The sequence below is a fragment of the Mixophyes fleayi genome, chromosome 1, assembly GCF_038048845.1.
Source record: "Mixophyes fleayi isolate aMixFle1 chromosome 1, aMixFle1.hap1, whole genome shotgun sequence".
Taxonomy (NCBI): domain Eukaryota; kingdom Metazoa; phylum Chordata; class Amphibia; order Anura; family Limnodynastidae; genus Mixophyes; species Mixophyes fleayi.
This window is the reverse complement of record NC_134402.1, coordinates 88,930,747-88,947,585: the sequence shown is the minus strand read 5'-3', so window position 1 is coordinate 88,947,585 and position 16,839 is coordinate 88,930,747. Positions and strand designations below refer to the sequence as shown.

General features: G+C 43.0%; 1 protein-coding gene across 1 annotated transcript in view; it reads right to left on the bottom strand.

The window, feature by feature from the left end:
• The window catches only part of LOC142119689 (putative ATP-dependent RNA helicase DDX60), a 388,335-nt gene that overhangs the window by 247,882 nt on the left and 123,614 nt on the right, over window positions 1-16,839 (bottom strand). The gene's annotated exons all lie outside the window — the stretch shown is intronic.

The window sequence follows — 16,839 nt, the reverse complement described above, 5'->3', positions numbered from 1 at the left end:
TTTAATTTTTTAGGGTGAGATTCTTTAAATAACATTTTTTTAATGTGAGGTGCATTCAGAAGGTGTACTTTTCTTTTCTTTTTTTTTTTAAATCCAGTATTTTTATTGAAATTTTTTAAGAAATAAACATACTAAACAACAAAAAGAAAAGAAAAACAATCGCATACATATCAGAATTAAATGACGGAATTTACAAGATTACATTAAAGCATAATAATAATAAATGTGCTATATTCATTCAGGATCATACATCGTAAATGCTTATACATAAGTATGTTACACATGCAGGGTTTATTACATGGACTCAGATACTTATTATAAGAACTGCGGTAGCCATACATTTAAGTAGATAGAGCATCTGTACTAGATGACATAGGATAGAATGGAGACTCTAACCATCTGTACCATATATTCTCAAATTCCTTCAGAGCCTGTCTGCTAGTATAAACAAATCTCTCATGCCTTATGGTGGTATTGACCAGTGCCTTCCAATTTTTAACCGTGGGACTCGTCGGGGCCAACCACAGCCTCGCTATACAGACCTTAGCCAACATCAATAACTGTGAAATGTACATTTTTGTCAGTTTATTAACTTTCCCCTTCAATCGGAGCCCAAAGAGACAAGTGGCCGGTGAACTAAGAGACACTTCAATTCCAGTAACCTGAATACATCTCCTGATCCTTCGCCAGAAGATTTGTATACATGAACACTCCCATAGAAGGTGCCAAAAGTTAGCATTGATCGAATTGCATTTCGGACAGTTAGGGGTAGCATCCGGGTGAAATTTTCCCAATCTAATAGGGGTAAAGTAGGCCCTGTGTAAGATAAACACTTGTATTTGTTGAAATTTTAATGATGAAATATAACCTTTAGTACTGTCTGTAACCATTTCCCACTCCTTGTCTGATAAAGGGCCAATATCTATTTCCCACTGATTCCTCAAACCATCCAAATCATCTGCAGTGGATTCATACAGAAGACATGAATACATTCGAGAGATCAGACCTCTATAACCCAAGGCCTGTAATTGTTTCCTCAGTGGATCCACCCCAAACACCAAAGTCTCCCCTTTAAATTGTGTGTCTAGGGCGTGTTGTAACTGAAGGTAAGAATAAAACATTGTTCTGGGTACAGAGAATTCCCCAACCAACTGTTCGAAGGATTTAAATACATTTGTATCATAAAGCTGACCTACCGACACCACACCCAACCGAGACCACTCCCTGGCCCTCTTCACTGTATTCAACTTCTTAAATATCTTTGCCCCCCAGATAGGAGTATATGGATCAATGTCAGTTTGTTTCATTATTTTATTACAGATTGTCCAAATCTTAACTGCCTGAATCAGGAGCGGAGGAGCCCGCATACCAAGCCGCCCCGCCAACAGTGACTGTAAGGGAGTGTGATTAGAATTAAATTGGTGTACCAACACCCAATGTAGCTCATGGTAATCGGGGTCCGAAACCCATGCCTTAAGGTGGACCAATTGAGAGGCAAAATAATATAATTTCAAGTTAGGAAGTGCAAATCCACCAGAAGATCTGGATCTATACAGCGAGCTGAGCTTGACCTTAGCCCTTCCCCCTCCCCAAACCAATGAAATCAAATAGCTATCAATGCATCGGAAAATGGAGGGTGGAATATATACAGGTGACTGCTGGAGTATATATAAAAACTTTGGCTGCACCATCATCTTAATTAAATTTATCCTACCGGAGATCCTCTCTGTGCTCTGATCTAAGTCCCACAATTTCTCTATCATGCCGGATCTTACAGGCCAGCGGCTCTATTGCTAATGCAAACAGGGCCAGAGACAACGGGCATCCCTGTCTAGTACCCCGCTCTAATTGAAATTGTTGAGAAAGATGCCCATTGAAACAGACCCGCGCCACTGGATGTGAATACAAAAGTTTAACCCATTTTATAAATTCCGGGCCCACTCCAAATCGGGACAATACCTCCCACAGGTATGGCCACTCCACCGAGTCAAACGCCTTGGCTGCGTCCAAGGACACCACAACTTCGCTCTCAGAAGAGGGTGACCCCACCTGCAGGAGAGTATACAGCCTTCTAAGATTGATAGACGTGGACTTGCCCGGCATAAATCCCGTCTTATCCGGATGAATTAATTCCAGCACCACTCTACTTAACCTCAAAGCCAGTAATTTTGCTAGAATCTTAACATCATTTGACAAAAGTGAAATCGGGCGGTAGGACTCAGGGTACAACAAATCTTTCCCTGACGTAGGCAGCACCACCACTATTGCCTCTGCCATTGAAGGGGAAAGAGCGCCAATCTCACCCAGCTCGCTGAATGTATCCAACAACCTAGACACAAAAAAGGGCCGGTGTTTTTTATATAATTCAATTGGGATTCCATCTCTTCCAGGGGCTTTACCATTAGGGAATGACATAATAGCTATATCAATCTCTTCAAGAGTAAAGGGTGAGTCCAAAAACTCCCTGCTATCATCGGAGAGGACAGGAAGGGAGATACCATTCAAATACTGCTGTAACGTATCCATGTCATATCTGACCTGTGACTTATATGTATTCGTGTAATATTTATGAAATACCTCAACAATATCAGGCATCAGATACTTCTTAACCCCACTGTCATCACAGATAACCGGTACTGCTGCATCTGCCCTCTCCGCCCTTGTCAGATAAGCCAGGAAGCTACCATTTCTATCGTCCTCTGCATATCGTACATGCTTAGAAAACAGAAATTTACGTTTGGATTTCTCAAATACATACTCTACCTCCTCTCTCTGGGCCAACTGCCATGTTCCCCTTGCAACCTCAGTTTTGTCCGCAATGTATTGTGCTTCTAAGGATTTACACTTTTTCTCTAATATCTGTTCTTTTTGTCTGGACGACTTTTTAATTTCAGCTATGCCAGCAATTAATGTCCCCCTTAGGAAAGCCTTAAAAGCGTCCCAAACTATAGGTGGCCTTGCTGTTACCAGATTATCTTCAAAGAAGCCTTCCCACTGTGTCACCAAGGTCGCTCCTGTACCCATCAAGGAGAGCCAGAAGGAATTTAATTTCCAAAAGGACTGGCCTCTATCAATTGCAAAATCAATAGATAGGCAGAGGGGTGAGTGGTCAGAGATTCCCCTAGCCCTATATTCCACGCTGCTCACCAGCGGTACCAGAGAGTGTGACAGCAGAGCCAGATCAATTCTTGAAAATGCATTATGTGATGTAGAAAAGCAGGAGAATTGGACATCTTCTGAGTGCCTCAAACGCCATACATCTACTAACCCCATTTCCTCAACCAGAGCAGAAAAAGCAGACTTAGAGTTGCCAACTACAGCATTTTTCTCTTGCCATCTGTCCACCTCTCCATTTATCACATTATTAAAATCCCCTATACAAATGGCTGGAACATCTGGGAACAATGCCATGAATTCTCCACATTTCCTTAACACCTCACCATTATACGGAGGGGGTATATATACAGCTAAAAGAATCACCGGAACCCAATTAATGACAGCCTTCATCAGTATAAACCTTCCCCCTGCTTCCACTTGAATTTTTTCCAAGGAGAAGTAGAGACGTTTATGTACCAATATAGAGACCCCTCGAGAATTAGTCGTGTACGTAGAGTGGTATGCCCTACCTACCCATGCTTTTTTAAGGGCGAGTATTCTATCACCGTGTAAGTGAGTCTCCAATAGACAAACAATATCAGGATCATTTTTTCTAATTTGTCTTAGTACAAGAGAACGTTTCACAGCATTATTTAGGCCCCGCACATTCCAGGAGAGAATTTTCAGCTCCTTATCAGATGTACCAGAATACATATAATAGTAGTCCCTCTTATCTCACTACCCCGCATCCCACACCTCTGCAGAGCATACATTGACATACTTATAAGCACATATAATCCTTGTCTATATATTTGCGATAACATTAAAACTACCCACAACTTAAATAACTTTAATACTAAACCCATACCCCCACCCTGTATACTCCACCCAACTTAAGTATACCTTAAACCCTAACTAAAATTACCTTAAGATATTCAGCAGGCCAGCACACTACCAAAAAAGGTCACCCGCCAACCCGCAAAATACCAGAAGATAGAGGAAGGAAAAGGAAGGAAGGAAAAGGGGCAAATTGAGACAAGAGAGGTAAAGAACGGCCTTAAAGCCATGGGCTCTCCAGCCCATTACTTTTTTTTTTTTAAAGTGGACCTTTCAATATTAGTTTGAAAATCACAGACCCCACCTGAGCGAAATACATTTTTTTTTTTTTTTTGTACCACAGAAGAGAAATTACATTATGTATAGCAAATACCATGCATAATATCAATGACAAATCAGCAATGTCCAAAGGACTATCAGGAGAGACATAAAAAAGTACTCATCCAGCATCAGCGTCCATCAGCAGCTAGGCGGTCCAACCAAATTGCAGCCTCTCGGGGAGTATCAAAAAAGGATGTACGGCCCTCCAAAACCACTCTCAACCGGGCAGGGAAAATCATGGCATATGGGATCTGTAAATCTCTCAATCTTCTCTTCACCGGAATGAATTGAGCCCTGTTCTTTTGTACATCCAGAGCGAAATCAGGATACATTGCTACTCGCTGACCATTGTATTCCACTGAACCTTTCTGCCTAGCCAAGCATAGAATGGTATCTCGGTCACGATAGTGCAACAATTTGGCTATGAAGGTGCGTGGAGGGGCTCCAGGAGGGGGTGCTTGAGTTGGAATACGGTGGGCCCACTCCACTGCGAATTGGGCTGTAAATGAATCTGTACCAAACAATTGGATTAACCATTTTTCCAAGAAGGATTCTGGGGAGACACCTTCTGCCTTCTCGGGCAATCCAACCAACCGAATGTTGCTGCAACGCAAACGCCTCTCCATATCCGTAAGCTTTTGTTTAAACAGAGAGGCTTGCGACTCCAGACTCTCCAACGGGCCCGCAACTGGTGCAGAAGTGTCCTCCAATGTAGACACACGTGTCTCCACTTCATCCACTCTCTCCCTGATTTTTTGCACGTCTTGCCGGAGAAGAGAGAGGTCCACCTGCACCTCTCCTATTTTATCCGTAACACGCTTTTCAGATGCCCCAATGGCCTGCAGGACCTGCTGTAATGTAACTTCAGGGTCCGCCAGTGGAGCCGACAAAGGGGGGGTAACGGGATGTGATGCATCTCCTGAACCAGAGGCTGTAGTGGAGGAGCGAGCAAAGCGGTCCAATTTTTCCGCTGCGGTGGACTGGTTATGTTTGCCCATAATTTCACAGGAAAGATGGGATGATATTTATCCTATAAGTTTATATGCAACCCTGTAACCTGTATAGCTTTAATTACATATAGGTGTACAGCTCAGATTGTATTGCTAGCAGTGCATTGCAGCCAGTTATCTTCACAGAGAAAGGTATATCTCCTCCAACAACACTGATAATGATAATCAAATAAGTCCAGAGCCCAATTCAGTTACTCCTCACTTGTACAAGGATATAAATGTACCTGTATCAGATGGATATCACAGGCTGTGTTCACCTAGGCCAGTATGTGGTATTACAGAGGCGCTATGTCCCAGCAGTCATCAACTGCCACAAAATGCCACAGACTGCCTGTAGTATTCCTCTACCCAGATGCTCAACTCTTTCTCTCTCAGTCTCGGGTAAAATGGCAAGAGCACTATCAAAACAGGTACACTATGTACAGCAACTATTCGGATGCACAGTTTTGGGTCCAAAAGTTTCTTTATTCCACTATAACGGAGATCAACAGGATATCTGGGATGGAGAGCTCGTAACTGTGCTTGCTACTCCATGCTTGTCCAGGCCACGCCCCCGTACTTTTCTTTTCTACATGCAACAGGACATTCTCCACATCCTCTGAGATTGGACCTTGTGCCATACCGCCACTTCTATTGTCTCCAAAATACATTTAGTACAGCATTCAATAATTGAATCTGTAGTAAATTTAGACACATAATTACAGATTTGCTGAATACGAGCATAAACATTTAGTGGTGGTGTGGGGTGGGGGGCTACCGTTGTATTAGTCTTGGACAGCTGGAACACTTATTCATGTCCTGACCATTTCACTGGAGTTTTTGGTAGTGTAGGGAATGTCGGTGGTTAATGTTTTCACAAATTTCACTTAGCCCGCGGGGTCCACACATTGCCTCTTTAAATGAACACCAACGTTAAACTCAAGCGCCGGAGTCCTGTGTGTTCGGAATCCCTGGCTGTCAGCATGGCGGTTCCTTCGGAAGCTGCACATTCGGTGTTCAGGTAAGTCTGTTGAGATTGCAGTCGTATTTTTCACAAATCAGTTTTCTTATGTAGGACTCAAGGCTGTCGGATTTGTCAGCATCGTGAAAATGTGCCCAACCCGTCGGCTCCTGTTCCCTGTTTCGCCGGGCCGGTGAGCCAATCAAGGCTCACCTCCCAGCCGTTTGAATGCTTGACGCCACGGCGAGCCAATCAGGGCTCGCAGTGTCACACGCTGCTTCACGTCGGCGCACCACCATTGCCAGTCCGATGGTGGAGCCCAAGAGAGAAGGACGGCGAACGAGAGGTGGTGCGGTCAAGCAGAAAAGAAAGAAGACAATGAGGAAAAGACATTGAACGCAGAGAGCCCTTGTCAGGGCTAGGAGCTACTCTGCGAAGGGAAGACCGGCGTGATCAAGATAGAGGATGTCGGTGGAGCCTAGAAGCAGCAGCTGTTGGGGAATCCCAGGAGAAGATTCCCGAAGACCTAGGAGACAGGAAAGGTCCTTTTGGGCATCATCCCTCTCAAGCCCCCGCCCGCACTCTATTCTTTTCTCAGATAAGGGCACAAGGCCCTGTAACTTTTTATTGCACTAGGCCCGTGGCACAGATAGTGGGTACAAGGCCCCGGGTACAGTTAGGCATAGGCAGGAAATTGTCTAGGCACTAGGCCCCCAGAAAGAGTTGGGCTTAACACCCTATATGTAGAGGGGCATATGAGCCCAATAAAGAAGGGACAAGGCCCTATAGATAGAGTGGGCATCAGAGCCCATAGTTAAAGAGGGGCACAAGGCCCAGTAGACAGAGACAGGGCACAAAGCCCTTATAGGTAAAGTGGGCATGAGAGCCCTTTGCTAAGAAGTTGTGGCAGGGCACTAAGCAGCAGCAGGAGCAGTGTGAGACGGAGGGGTAACATCAGGCAATAGGCCTTGGAGCAGAAGGCTCCTGTTGTTGAGTATGTACACTAGGCTGATCAGCTAGCCGGCGCAAATGCTTGTCATACTCAGACCATCCTAGACAGTAGTAACATGTTATTGAACTTGTGTGGTGATATAGCATTGTGTATTGTGGTTGGATTGTGTTTAGAAGTCTCTTCCAGGTACAAGACATCAGGCCCCCATTAAACATAGGCTCTTCTAACCTGTCCTCTCCCTTGTGTTTATCCGTTTATTCTGTGGGAGTAGAGAGTCACATTACATAACATACAGTAGGTGTAGGATACACGTTAGTTTTCCTGACCCGTAGTTCCCTGGCCACGCAGACTTACCGAGGCAGTGATAGGGTACCCCATTGGCAGTGCAGCACGGCCCATTTGAGTTCCGGAGGTTTTTCTTTTGAATCCACTCAGGTGCCTGACTCTGAGTTCCGGCAGGTCCGCCTGGCGGTTCCAGTAAAGGCGGTGATACCACAGGGTTGGGCGTGTCTGGTCTGAGTTCCAGCAGTGGCCACTGACGGTTTCAGGTGGAGGCATCTTGCCAGGTGGCACGTTGCTTAAGTGGGCCCCGGTCGAGCATCTGAAACTGGTCCTTGGTACTGTGTACAGTAAGTGCCCCTATTGAGGAGACAGTCTCCTTGGTAAATCCTGGGATTTGGGTTTAGCTTATATCCCTGGATTAGAAGGTAAGCACCGGCTGGTTCTTCCTCAGGAAGAGGGCGGGGGACTTAGGCAGCACACCACATACAGCTACTAGCAGAGTTGCGCTGACTGGTCATTAGTTGTTGTAGGACCAGGGCACCTGTTGTTTAGCTAGTAACATCTTGTGGGTGGTACACTATAGTCCCATGGTTAGTGTTGTCGTTGCAGGTGACGGAGGCTCGCGAGGGAGCAGTAGTCAGAAGCGGCAGCAGCGGCAGGAAAACGGGAGAGTGATCCTTGGTTTGACCGGGACACAGCCAGTGAGGTGTGCTTCATTGTGTCTACTCGGGATCCGGTGAGTCGTTGGAGTGTAGGGAAGGGGATTGTAGTCTGTGCGGCTGTCTCCCTCTTTTGCACTCTTTACAGTATTGATTTACAAAGCTGCAGACCTGCAGAACAAATGCTTTTTTGTGATGTAATACGATTTTTTGTTTGATCCACCTGTTTACACAGTTGCATAGATGCATTCGTTATGACATAAAAGTACTTAAGTAGAGTTGGATACATTTTATGTAAAAAAAATTAATCCAAAAAAAATATGCAATTAGGTGTGTATGCTGAGGAGCACGTATCTTGAGATATGTGCAACTTAGCATACTATGTAAAATGCAAGTGCTACATGATATGCTTTAGAGATGTCAGTCATCATCGCCAACTTGATGATGTTGAATGTTTTTTAAAAAAAAAAAAAAAAAAATTGTGTGGTCTAACCACTACAAATAAATCAGGGTGTCTTTGTCATACTCTGACCAATTAGAGCAAAGCTGTTCTGTATTGGTTCATAGCTGACAAGTCATTCGGCCTGTCCATTCACAACGGTGCTCTGCAATGAGCAAGTGTTTATCAAAGTGCTTTTTTTCTTACCACTAAGTTTAAAAGCAGGAAGAAATCCATCCTGGATTTAGGTGCAGTAATTTGCAATTTGGCTTGATATTATTTCAACTAAATCCTTATTGGACAAGCGCGATTCAGTGCAAGGGAAAGAGTTTTTTTGCAACCTGATCCATTACCGCTGACGAGCGGCCAACACTGGAACCCTGGCTTGGGTGTGCCGCCTATAAGAACTATCAACTAGTGATTATAGTAAGTTTTGAAATCCCTGTATTTCCATTGACTATAAATCCCTCCGGAGGGTTGAAGACGCCGAATGGTAAGGAAAATACTGCTGAATTTAAATTGCGGTTTTACCAAAGAATCTAATATATGTTGTTGAGAAGGTGCTGATTATCTTGGCCGGATTTGAACTGATCCTTATTATAATAAGTATTAACTACGGAGCACATCCTGATTGTGTCTATACAGCTGATCGCTATATAGTGGAAATTATCATGCACAACTTGAAGTGAAAGAGAATCTCGTGATTGTCATCAATCTATTTGTGACACTGAATATATACGAGCTTCCTCTCCAAGAGCTCTTGATCAATATTAATCATCTGTGAGAAGCACGGTCACTACATTGGACCCCTTTTCCTTCGTTTTTTAGTTTTTTATTTCTTTATTATTTATTTTTTAAGGTACCCCTCAATATATGCTGGCCAGCTATACAGTTTTATAATTGTGTCATATAATACTTATGACTTACTCATTATATTATATTGTTTGTGATTAAACATATATCTAGGTGATATTAATCAATCTTTTCCTTATTGCTTTGGGAGGATCCTCTAGGTCTTTTTATTGCGTTATACCAACATATATTCTTTGCAGCGCAATCTGTCTTGTCTGTTTTGGTGAATATACATTTATGTATTTTTGTGGTTGTTGTGCAATAAACCACGACAGTGCAGCAGTGGAGAGTGGTGTTATCCCTTTTCTGTATATACATTTTTATAGATAAGAATCATCTTTTTAAAGAGATTTCTACAAACCCCTAATCGGTGGTATTCCTCCGCCTACATAGTGTGTGCCATTAACCCTTCACGGGATTATCTATGCAAAATGACATAGTCTTTTGAAGTCAAGGAAAAAAACAAATAAAAAAACACCTTTTACCGTGTTGAATAGAAAAAGAGCTGTAATCCAGGAGAAGTTAACTGCCGATAAAAAAAAAAAATGCCGCCATGCTACACACACAGTGGCAAAGAAAGAATGAGGCCTTCACCTTTCTCTATCAGTGCGAGATCTAAAATTGTTACTGAGGCTTCTTCTTGTAAGGTCACTCGTGACCAAGCAATACCAAGTAATTCGGAGACCATAAGTGGTGCACAAATACTGTTACGTGTAAAAACCGAGCTGGAAGAAAACAGTAAAGCATTAGAGGAAAATGAATGCTCAGATTCAGAAATGACACCAATCCCTGAGGAGAGTCCATCCACGAGTGGTATGTGTAATCGTGACCATTCTGATAGTATACCCATAAAGAAGGCCCCTTTCAGCATTTCTGCTAATGTGTGCCTGAACAGCCCGAGTGTAGCCAGTGATACCAATTGAGGATGCCACTTTGGAATTTTAAGAGGATGAGGGGGATATTTGTGTAGCCGACGAGGGTGCTAATGAGGATGTTGATGAGGATGAGGTTGTTTGTGTGAGTCCTGCACCATTGAAAGCAGTTCTGGCACGAGATAAAAAGAAGGCCATTCTCATGCCTGGACATAAGACCAGAAAAGCCATTTCTTATGTGTGGAATTATTTCTACCCAAATCGTGACAACAGTTGTTTAGCCATTTGTGCTGTATGTAAAGTCACAGTCAGTCGAGGGAGGGACCTTAACCATCTAGGAACCTCATCCATGTTATGCCATTTGACACAAGTTCATGGCAAGGTGTTGGGAAAAGCTGAAAGTTATGGTAAAAAAATAACAACAAGCAGTCCATTATCAGCTTCTCTCACCTACATCCCGACGCTTGCAATCTACACCCACAACACCGTCCTCATCAATATCCTCAGAAGCGATTGGAGTTAGTCCTGCATTCAAATTGGTAAGGCTCGATGACTCCTGCACTATCCTTGATTCCTCTGAAGAGTTCTTGAGTGTTAGTCCCACTGATTGCTGCTGTTGCTGCTGCTGGGGGTGAATCTTCCTTCCATAAGCAGCCCAAGAAAAAGACCACTAGTACTTTACAACAATTAACTGTGAAACAATCTTTTACTAGAGGAAACAAGTATGACAGCAGTCACCCAGTTGCAAAGTGGATCATAGATGCCATGGCGACTATGCTAGTGTTAGATCTGCGTCCAATATCCACTATACACGCAGCTGGTTTTTCACAGTTAATTGAGGTCTTGTGTCCCCGTTATTAAAATCCATCGCGACACCATTTTTCAAGAAAAGCTATTCCTCAACTGTACCAAAACGTTTGTAAAAATTGGGCTCAAAAATGCCATTCTATCCACTGTACCCTTAACCACAGATATGTGGACAAGTGGAAGTGGCCAAACCAAAGATTATATGACTGTGACAGCCCACTGGGTTGGTCATTCGCCTTTACAAGCAGGAACAGCAGCAACATGTACACCACTACGTAACATTTCTCACAGGCAGGCTACTCTTTGTATCACTGGCTTCACTAACAGGCATACAGCTGATAATTTGTTACGAAAACTAAGGGATGTCATTGATACATGGCTTATACCACTTGGACTCTCCCCAGGATATGTTATTTCTGATAACGCCAACAACATTGTGCGAGCATTACAGCTGGGTGAATTCCATCACATTCCCTGTTTTGCTCACAGAATAAACTTGGTGGTGCAGAGCTTCTTGAGAAATAACCGTGAGGTGAAGGAGATGATGCTTTCGGTGGCCTGTAAAATTTTGGGATATTTCAGCCATTCTGCCACAGCATGTAGGAGATTGTAGCAGCTTCAAGAAAATGTAGTTTGCCTTGCCACCAACTTAAGCAAGAGGTGTTAACAAGGTGGAATTCCACCCTGTACATGCTTCAGAGTATGGAGGAACAGCGCAAAGCCATACAAGCGTATTGCACAAGCCATGACATTGGGAAAGGAGGGGGAATGTATTTCAGTCTTGCACAGTGGAGAATCCTTTTTATGTGCTGTGCAAGGTGCTGAAACCATTTGAAGTTGTGACATGTGAAGTGAGTTCAGACTCTGCTAGCTTGAGCCAAATCATTCCCTTAATTCGACTTTTGGAAAAGTAGCTTGACAAACTGAAGGAGGAGATGAAAGAAAGAAAATCCACAAAGTAAGTTGGCCTTGTAGATCAAGTACTGAATTCGCTTTGCAATGATCCAAAAGTTATTAAAATCTTGATCACTATGTTTTGGCGACTGTGCTTGATTCTAGGTTTAAGACCTACGTTGATTCTTTGCTTCCAAATGACCGAGATCTGAACAGATGCAAGGAGCTCTTTGTTAACAAGTTGACCACTGAACTGGTCCTTGGCTTGACGATGTCTCCTCCTTCAGTTTCTCAGGCAGCTGCTGCTTATTAGAAATTGCACTTTCCAAATAGAAGCAGAGATGACGCAGGTGGCAGACCACAACAGTTTGACATCTGGTCTGGTTTGCCAAAAAAAATGTGACCTCGGCCATAACTCCATCCGATCCTACTATTAACATGCAAAGGATGGTGGAGGATTATTTTGAAATCGAAATGACAGACAGTCCCTTTCCATACTGGGAGGAAAAACAAGCCATTTGGATACCAATGTACAAACTTGCTTTGCAATACCTAAGCTGCCCACCCTCCATTGTGTACTGGAGGGTGGACAGAGTTTTCAGCACAGCCGGGAACCTTGTCAGTGATCGACGTAGGAGGTTACTTCCTAAAAATTTGGAAAAGATGATGTTTGTGGAAGATGTAGTTCATTTTAATGAACAAGGCCTTTACCGGCAAATACATCCAAGTACTGACACTTCTCTAATGGCGGATTCCAACAGAGATGAATTAATAGTCTGTGATGATGATGTACACACTGATGAGGGTGAGGATGATGCTGAAGATCATGGCGACAACATCTTGACAGTGTAGAATTAATTTGACAGCACTGTTGGTCTAACCTGCCTTTAGGGGATTGATAGCTGGTTTAGTGGGGGCCCAAACAAACCAAGCACTTCAGCCACAAAAGTGACAGCCCTTGTTGCTGAAGTACTTGGTTTGTTAAAGTGTGCATGTCCTTTGTAAGATCCAACATATGGGTGGGTGGGAGGGCCCAAGGACAATTCCATGTTGCACCATTAATCTTTCCTGGCACTGATGTGTGTTTCTGCCATTACTCTAACAAGCCCATTGTTAGGTTGTTTAGGGAGGGCCATGTTGGACTTGCACTTCAGCCACAAAAGTGGCACTCCTTGTGGATGAACTGCTTGGCTTGATAAATTGTACATGCTACCTCTCCTAATTGTGGGTGACATTGTTATCTTGTTTATTGAGGGACGAAAGAAAATAAGCACTTCAGCCACAAAAGTGCCACTCCTTGTGGATGAACTGCTTGGCTTGATAATTTGTACATGCTACCTCTCCTAAAATTGAATGGAAATCACTGGAAATTAGTGTTAGTGAGGTTAATAATAATGTAGGTACAAAATAATACCAAAATTATGTGATTGTACCCCAAAAAATGAAATTTAGTCTAAAATAGCTTAACAAAACCAAAACAAAACCAAAAACACGCAAGGGCGGTTTTGGCAAAGCCAAAGTCAAAACCAAAACCAAAACCCGAAGGTAATCCATATCCAAAACCAAAACCAAAAACAAAACATGGGGGTCAGTGAGCATCTCTAGTATAAACCATGTGGGCAGAGTGGGTATGTGTGTGTAAAGCTGCTTGGAAGAGGGGGTATGTGTGTGCAAAGCCTATGGTCAAAGGTGGCATGTGTGTGTAAAGCTGTTTGGCAAAGGGGGTAAGTGTGTGTAAAGCCTGTGGGCAGAGGTGGCATGTGCATGCAAAGCTACTTTCCAGAGAGGGCATATGTGTGTAAAGCTGCTTGGCAGAGAGGGTATGTGTGTGTGTAAAGCTGCTTGGCAGACAGGGTATGTGTGTGTGTTAAGCTGCTTGGCAGAGGGGGTATGTGCATGTAAAGTATGTGAGCAGAGGGGGCATGTGTGTGTAAAGCTTCTTGCCAGAGTCAGGAAGTGTGGGTAAAGCATGTCGGCAGAGGGGGGCATGTGTGATTCATGTTGCTGGGCAAAGGGGGGGCACTTGTAAGTAAAGCATGTGGGCAGAGGGTACATGTGTGAGTAAAGCTGCTGGCACAGGAGTCATATGCCAGTAAAACTGCTGGTCATTTTTGTAATGACAGTTCTACAGGGCTCCTTTCTTAGACTACGAGAGTCCTTTAGCACCAAATGATTATATCCTCTAATGAGGATACTTTAAATCACTTCCTTACCTTGCGCTTTTCACCTCCTAGGCATGCCCTCAATGATACACAGCAACACCCCCAATGGTATGGCCACACCCTTTTAGCGACAGATAGGTTTGCCTTCTAGTCAACTATAGGGGGCCCCATGAAATATGAATTTGGCAAAAAATAAAGCCCCATGGGGATGTGAATAATTGACTCATTTGGACAGTCTGTGGTGATGTCAAGATTGTTGTGGTCTGGGAATACAGTAATAGCATGCTGAGAACCATCCAACATTTCAATTATTTAAAAGATAACTTTAAAGCTAATAAGTAATTATCGTCAATTGAAACATTTCTTTCAGCAGAAAGAATCGGGCCTAAGTCAAGAGGATATTTTTGAGCTTTGTCTTTATGAAAGGATAGCATCCACAGATAACTGTTTGTAAACAACACAAACCACTATATAACATTGGCATCTTTAGCAGGAGACCAATCACCAACGGATTTAGTTTGTCTTAGATCCATCTGAATGAACAGTGGAAATGTGAAACAACCACTTCTCTGGTTTGGTAGAAAGTGCAAGTTATCTGAGCCATATTCACACATGTGTCTTACATTTACAGAGATATTCACAATAAATAAGATATCATCCAAATAAATAACAATGAAGTAGCCACAAAACAATCTCTGAATACATCATTGATGAAGTTTCTGAAGGTAGCTGGTGTATTGCATGTACATAAGGGCATGGCTAGGTATGTGTAGGTAGGTAAATGACCGTGTCTCCTTTAGGCAGAGTCATCAACATCCGCTCCTTTAATGGATCAGTGAAATGAGTTTGAAGTTTTAGTTGAAAATCAGTCTGCATTGGGTTATAAACTGTCGATACTGGCTCCTGGATCCTCAACATTTCTCAGGCATGGTAACTGACTGTTCAGGTTTAGATATAACTGGTGTAATAATTCTCAATGATGGTATAGAAGTGCTGAAAGTAAAGCTGGGACAGCCTGTAATTTCTCAAATTGATGCTATGTAGACTTCATTTGCTCTTGAATGTCCCAGATTAACTGCAGGATCTTTAATACAGAGTGAGTAAACCCATGTTTATGTTTTGATGTTTATTTGGTCCCAGGTAGTAACACAGGCACAGTAACACTTGAATTAATACACTGGTACAGCTGAGACCAGATGAAGGACCAAATACAGAAAGTTGAAAACACAAGAGGTCAGCAGCTTAAGACAGACTGAAGCACTAGCAAGTCGCAGATAGGATTCCAGAGGGAGAACAGGAAACAAGCTTGATGCAAAGGCATGAGCAGATTGCATCCACAATCAGTATGATGTAGCATCTTTAACAGGCTGTGATAGGTACCAAAAATGCAGGTTTAAATATCCTGTTGATTAGTAGACATCACCAGCTACAGAAGGGTGGAACAGGGAATCTGTCAATGAGAATGCCCAAGGTGAGAGTGGGTCACATATACTAGAAGCACACCATTTTATTGAAATAGACTACTGATCTGTTTTTCGCTGACGTCAAGTGACTGGCAAACCTGTTACCTGAAGAAAATCTGTAGCTGACTGGAGATGCTCACTGACTCCCGTGAAGTGGTTTTGCTTTTGGTTTTGGATCTGGATTAGCTTCGTGTTTTGGTTTTGGCAAAACCATCCTCGTGTGTTTTGGGTTTGGTTTTGGATCTGTATTTTTATAGAAAATTTGCTAAAATATGCTAAAATCACATAATTTTGCTCTTTTTTTTGTTCCTGCATTATTATTAACCTCACTAACACTAATTTCAAGTCATTTGCAGTCAATTTTGACCACCTCACAGGTCACATTATTATTTTCATATACTTTCAGACAAATACTGCAGTGACCTGGCTGGATGCTAAGCGACAGAGCAATGGCTCAAACACATGGTAGTTCCTAGCACATCTAGGACACATTGGCACACAGCAGTGGCAGAAAAGAAAAGTGGTGCAAGATGGAATTGTCCTTGGGACCTCCCACCCACCCTTATGTTGGATCTTAAAAAGGACATGCACACTTTAACAAACCAAGCACTTTAGCCACAAAAGTGCCACTCCTTGTGGCTGAAGTGCTTGGTTTGTTTGGGTCCCCATAAAACAAGCTAACAATGGCCTTAAGCCACCTAAGGTAACAGTGCTGTTAATTAACTCTACTGTGGTAAGATGTTGTTGTCATCATCCTCAGCCTCATCCTCACCCTCATCAGTGTGTACATCATCCTCACACATTATTAATTCATCACCGCTGAAATCCACCATTACAGAAGTCTCAGTATTTTGAAGTAATTGGCGGGAAAGGGGTTTCCTCGTGGAACTTGAAGTTCATTTTATGAACATCATCGTTTCCACATTTTGAGGAAGTAGCCTTCTACAACGATCACTGACAAGGTTCCCGGCTACACACTGGAGGGTGGGCAACTTAGGCAGTGCAAAGCAAGTTAGTACATAGGTCTCCAAATTCCCTTTTCCTCCTAGTATGTAAAGAGACTGTCTGATGAGTCTATTTCTATGCCGTCGTGAAAATAATCCTCCACCATCCTTTGGATGTTGATAGTAGGATCAGGTGGAGTTACGGCAGAGATTTCATGTTTTTTGGTCAATTCTTTAGGCCAGACCAGGGGGTAAATGTATCAAGGTCCGATTTTGCAAATCCAGCGATTTTCTCGGGAGAGTTGAAGC